The following is a 6,709-nucleotide window of genomic DNA, read 5'->3' on the forward strand; positions in this document are numbered from 1 at the left end:
AATAACAGAATGTGGCGATCGATTCGGTGGCTTGCCTCCCCCGTCCAACAAATGGAAAATTAATAATGATGGGGTATTCAAAACATGGCATGGCAACAGTGGCATCAGGAGGGGTTATTTGGGATTCTGCTGGTAAGTGGCTGTGCGGTTTTGCTCGCTATGTCGGGTATTGTAACGCTTTGAGGCTGAACTATGGGGCGCATTTGATGGTCTTGATCAAGCTTGGAAAATCGGAGGACATCAAGTAATCCTTGAATTGGACTGTATAGCTTCTGTCCAGCAGGTAAGCAGTATGGGAAAAGAGAAGAGTCTAAACACAATGCTACGGGCTATCTGGGAGTTGATACGTAGGGGCTAGGAGGTGGAGGTGGTGCATACGTGCAGAGAAGGAAATAAAGTAGCTGATGGTTAGGCAAATTTTTCTTTATGTTATTGTTCTCTTGTTGATAAAAGAAACAGAGAGGTTTCTTTTGGCATAAATCAATATAATTTCCTAAAAAAGAGGTTATACGTATTTAACAGCATGATTTTATAAGTTGCTCATGCTAAATAGCATGTTTAGCCAATATGAAGCAGGCCACATACCGAGCAACCAATATGCTCCTTTGATTCTACATCCATGCTCTATATGCTCAAACATGGTTAGCAGTTTGTCTAAAGAGTGGTACTAAAAGTTCAAACTAAGACTTCCTTGTGACCAATCCTGCTCTTTTTCTCATATGCTGTGCTCCATACGTGATGGTAGAACCCATTGGAGCCACAAGCCAACGTGAGTATCATGCAAATTTGTGTTGAAATATCATTTTTGAACTAACAGGAAATATATAAGCATTTCATGTTTTTATCAAATGATAGGCATTGCTTCTATGGAAGCAAGCTATAAAAGACATGTCTATATTTATATGTAAGCCAGCTCTGCAAAAGCCCTCCTTAGCTCTCCTCAACTCTCTCTAGGAGTCATTTTCAAGAATCTGCAACTGCATCACTCTTATTTTTGGACGTGTTGTGTGGAAGCGTGTAAAAGAGTAAAATTATTGTACTAAAAAATCACACTAAGTTCAATTCTCAGGAAAGAGAGGTGGATCACAAGGATCGCTTAAGTACCAGGTCTTTCCTAGCAAGAATATCCCTCTATCGTAATTTAATAGCATAATAAATCACTATAATCACACTTACAAAATATGCAAAATAATACAATAAAGAACACTAGAATTTTAACGAGGTTCAGCAAATTTTGCCTACGTCCTCGGGCACTACCAAATATATTTCACTCCAAAATACAAGTGAAGATTTACAAAGAGAGAGAAAAATGCCTTAAGTAGAGAATGACAAATGTGGGTTGATTGAAAAAATGAGAAATGGTTAGGCCTATTTATAGTGGAGGTTCAAGGATCAACTAGCAAAGTCACTATACAATTAGGGACCAAAATTTGCAATTAACTCATGCAAAATCTCAATCCCACTATTGGTGCCCTAAATCTCAGATTTCTAGTGCCAATATTTTGATACCCATATCTTTGTCTTTCCAAAGTATGGATGATTGCCAATAATCTCCACCTTGAAGATTTGATTAGGATAATCTTATCTTCACTCAATTCTTTCTGCCTTTGTCAACAATACTTGATAGTGCCTTCTTCAATTGTTAAACTTGCAGGATATTGATCAAGTTCAAACAATGTTTCTAACTTGGTTGTTGTTACCACCTTGGTCATCATATCTACGGGATTATCTGCAGCTTTAATCTTTAGAAGATGAATTTTCCCTTCATCAATAATTTCCTGCACAAAATGAAATCGTATGTCGATATGCTTTGTACGTGCATGATAGACTTGATTCTTTGCTAAATGAATAGCACTCTGACTATCACAATACACATTAATATGCTCCTGAACCAATCCCAAGGTTTTCACCATACCTTGTAACCAAATAGCTTCCTTTACAGCCTTTGTTACAACCATGTATTTGGCTACTGTGGTTGACAACGCAACTGTAGACTGCAGTGTAGACTTCTAACTTATTGGTCCTCCAGCAAGTGTAAATACATAACCGGTGGTTGATCTTCATTTATCCAAATCACCAGCATAGTCAGAATCAACGTACCCAATAACACCTTTACCAAGTGTAGTATATTGCTTGAACAGTAATCCAACATCCATGGTCATCTGAATATATCGTAGAATCCACTTCACATCTTGCCAATGTCTTTTTCTAGGATTATACATATACCTGCTCACTATACTAACTGCCTGTGAAATGTCGGGTCTTGTACACACCATTGCATACATCAAGCTACTTACTGCATTAGAATACGGAACTTGTAACATGTATTCTTGTTCTGTATTCGTTGAAGGAGATAGTTGTGCAGAAAGCTTGAAATGAGAAGCCAACGGGGTACTTACAGGTTTTGTCTACTCGTTCATGCCAAACCGCTGTAGTACATTCTTCAAATATTGCTTCTGAGACAAGCTAACTCTGCCATGAGCTCTATCTCTACATATTTCCATGTCAAGAATCTTCTTGGCTTCACTTAGATCTTTCATCTCAAACTCAAGGTTGAGTTGAGTCTTCAATCTCTTAATTTCAACTTTACTCTTAGATGCTATCAACATATCGTCAACATATAAGAGCAAGAATATGAAAATTCATTCTTGTAGCTTCTGAAAATACACGCAATGAACAAATTTACTTATTGTGTACCTTTGCCCTTTCATGAACTGATCAAATCGCTTGTACTACTGCCTCAGAGATTGTTTCAATCCATAAAAAGAATTTGTCAATTTACAAACCCAATTTTCTTTATCAGCAACCTTGAATCCATCTGGCTGAGTCATATAGATTTCCTCTTCCAAATCACCGTGTAAAAACATGGTCTTCACATCGAGCTAAACTAGTTCAAGATCATATTGCGCAACTAAGGCTAGCAAAATCTGAATAGACGAATGCCTCACAACTGGAGAAAACACTTCATTGTAGTCTATTCCTTCTTTTTGAGTGTAACCCTTTGCTACTAATCTAGCCTTGTATCAAATTTCATTTTTACCAGAAAATCCTTCATTCTTTACATATACCCATTTGCATCCAATTACCTTATTTCCTTTGGGCAAGTCACCAACTCCTAAGTCCTATTTTTATGAAGAGATTGCATTTCTTCATTCATAGCTTGCTTCCACTTTACACCATCAGGTTTACTTCTTGCTTTTGTGTAAGTAGAAGAAACATCATCATCTGCAATTGGAAGTGCATAGGCCATCATATCATCAAAGCGAGCAGGCATACGAACCTCTCTTCTTGGCCTTCTATATGTAATTGAATCTTGTTGCTATAGAAGTTTTTGGGTCGAAACTTCTTCATTATTTGTTCCTTCAATATTAGCTGGATCATCGTTAACCTTTTCAAGCTTCACCTGCTACAAAGTACTACTGGCCTTGTCATCCTTTTTTGAATATTTATTCTTCATCATGGTTGATTCATCAAAAGTCACATCTCTACTGAAAACAATCTTCTTTGTATCAGGAAACTAGAGATGATATCCTTTTACTCCACCAGTTATACCCAAGAATAATGCTTTCTTTGCTCTTGGGTCTAACTTAGATTCTTTTACATGATAATATGCAGTGGAACAAAAAACATGTAAAGAATCATAATCAGTAGCAGATTTACCAGTCCACAACTCCATAGGAGTTTTTTCATTTATTGCAGATGATGGCAAATAGTTATTAGATGGCACGCATATGTAATTGTCTCAGCCCAAAATTTCTTTCCCAATCCAGCATTGGACAACATACATCGAACTTTATCCAGTATAGTCCGATTCATATGTTCTGCCACCCCATTTTGCTGTGGTGTATCCTGAACAATAAAGTGTCGCACAATACCATTATGTTGACAAACTTGTAGAAATGGATCATTTTTGTACTCCGTACCATTATCTGATCGAAGTCGTTCGACCAGTCTGAGTCTTCACCATCTTTTTCCATTTCAAAAATACATCCAAAACTTTATTTTTTATTTTCATTAGATAAACCCATACTTTTCTTGAATAATCATAAACAAAAGTAACAAAATAGTGCATACCTCCCAAAGAAGCCACTTTGGTAGGTCCCTATACATCACTGTGAACGTAGTCCAGAATTCCTTTCGTATTATGAATTGCTGAACCAAATTTTACCCTCGTCTGCTTGCCCAGAACACAATGTTCACAGAATTCCAATTTGCAAGAATTTGCACCTTTCAACAAGCCTTGCTTCACCAAATTCTGCAAAGCTTTTTTAGCAACATGTCCCAATCGCATATGCCATAACCTGGTAGCCTCTGAATCTGCATCTTTCGCAGAAACTGTTGATGTTGATCCAATAACTGTACTTCCATTCAAAAAGTACAGGTTATTCCTTCTTGTACCTTTCATCATCGTTAATACCCCAGCTACTACCTTTAGTAATCCATCTCTCAAAGTGATTGTCAGCCCTTTAGATTCTAGGACCCCTAATGAGATGAGATTTTTCTTCAAGCTAGGTATGTAGTGAACATCTGTCAAGACTTGGATTGAGCCATCGTGATTCTTCAATTGGATTATACCTATTCCCATTGTCTTACAAGCGTTGTCATTACCCATAAAAACAACTCCACCTTCTTGTTCTTTAAATCTAGAAAACCAATCCTTATTAGGACAAATATGGTAAGTATATCCTGAATCTAAAATCCACTCATCTGTATAACATGCCATTGCCATGTCAACCAAGCTAAAGTCTGATTCCTCATCATGCTCCGCTACACATGCATTAGAAATAGCCTTGCCTTTTTGTAATTTAGGACAATTCTTTTTCCAATGCCTTTTCTCACGACAAAAAGCACATTCATCTTTAGCAGGTCTCTCTTTGGACTTTCCCCTTTTACTAGGTTTGCTACTATGTGAACGACCTCTTACTGCTAAGACTTCTGTAGTTGTATCTATGTGATCATTTTTATCTTTCTTTCGAGTCTCAGATCTATACAACACATTATAGACTTCATCAAATGTGATCATATCCTTCTCATGAAGCAATGTGGTGGTAAGATGATCATATTCATCAGGAAGGGAATTCAACAACAATAATGCCTTATCTTCATCTTCAAAGTTCTTATCCAAATTTAACAAGTCTGCTATAATTTTATTGAATGAGTTCACATGGTTATTTTCAAGACTTTTTGCTAGAAACTTTTCTTTCAGTGTATCCCACAACTTCTTCGCTGATGTCTCCCTCATGACAGAGTACTTCTGCTCTTTGGCCAAATATAAGCAAATTGTACTACACGTCTGTCTATTGATCTTGGCCCACTCCTTGTCATCCATCTTGTCAGGTTTTTCTTTAAGGGCTATATCCAGCTCTTACTAACATAAGACATCCAGGATCTCACATTGCCATATACCAAAATTATTTGTACCATCAAATTTCTCTACTTCAATTTTTGCATTGGTCACAATAGTCTTTGCTGATGATGATGCCTTTGCCATTTTTCTCTTCAATCCCAACTACTGTATATGTGAACAGTACCGTTAATGTGAATAGTACAGTGGATGAACAATACCATATACGTAAATAGTATTGTAAAGGATCGTATTTCTCAAGTACGAATCTAGCTCGGATACCAATTGTTGTGCGGAAGTGTGTAAAAAAGTAAAATTATTGTACTAAAAAATCACACTAAATTCAATTCCTAGGAAAGAGAGGTGGATCACAAGGATTGCTTAAGTACCAGGTCCTTCCTAGCCAGAATATCCCTCTATCGTAATTTAATAGCATAATAAATCACTACAATCACACTTACAAAATATGCAAAATAATACAATAAAGGACACTAGAATTTTAATGAGGTTCATTAAATTTTGCCTACGCCCTCGGGCACTACGAAATATATTTCACTCCAAAATACAAGTGAAGATTTACAAAGAGAGAGAAAAATGCCTTAAGTAGAGAATGGCAAATGTGGGTTGATTGAAAAAATGAGAAATGGTTAGGCCTATTTATAGTGGAGGTTCAGGGATCAACTAGCAAAGTCACTATACAATTAGGGACCAAAATTTGCAATTATCTCATGCAAAATCTCAATCCCACTCTTGGTGCCTTAAATCTCAGATTTCTAGTGCCAACATTTTGACACCCATATCTTTGTCTTTCCAAAGTATGGATGATTGCCAATAAGTACGTGTTTTCTTTGCTCTATATTTTCTCTACACTGTATATCTTCTTCCTATTTTTCAAAGTTTACATAAAGATTACAAGTAAAACAAGAAAGACCAAAAGAGTGATCAGGCATAAGGTTTTTTCCCCTCATGTGGTTCTTTTTGTATGAACTACATAGTTTCTTGAGTTATACATTGTAGCATAAGTTTCCAAATTGTTTCTTGTTTTCATTTCATTTCTTTCTCAATTTCTGATGGTCATTAAACTAACTAAAAATTCGACTAAGGCAAGTACACCTATTGAACAGTAGTAAAGTTATGGTGAGACTAGAAATATCATATCCACGAGGACTAAAAGTACTAGTAATTACTATCTTTTTATTATCTAGCCTAATAATTAAGAGAATTTTTAATCTAAAACTAATTATCTAAGATTGCGACAGAGATTAAAGTTGGAAAATACTTTTGGAAAACCAATGGAGAAGACAATACTCAAGGAAGAATTCACCTAGACTTCACTTATTACCTCTGAATTAGACGATTTATTCA

The sequence above is a fragment of the Gossypium arboreum genome, chromosome 11 (assembly GCF_025698485.1).
Source record: "Gossypium arboreum isolate Shixiya-1 chromosome 11, ASM2569848v2, whole genome shotgun sequence".
Taxonomy (NCBI): Eukaryota; Viridiplantae; Streptophyta; class Magnoliopsida; order Malvales; family Malvaceae; genus Gossypium; species Gossypium arboreum.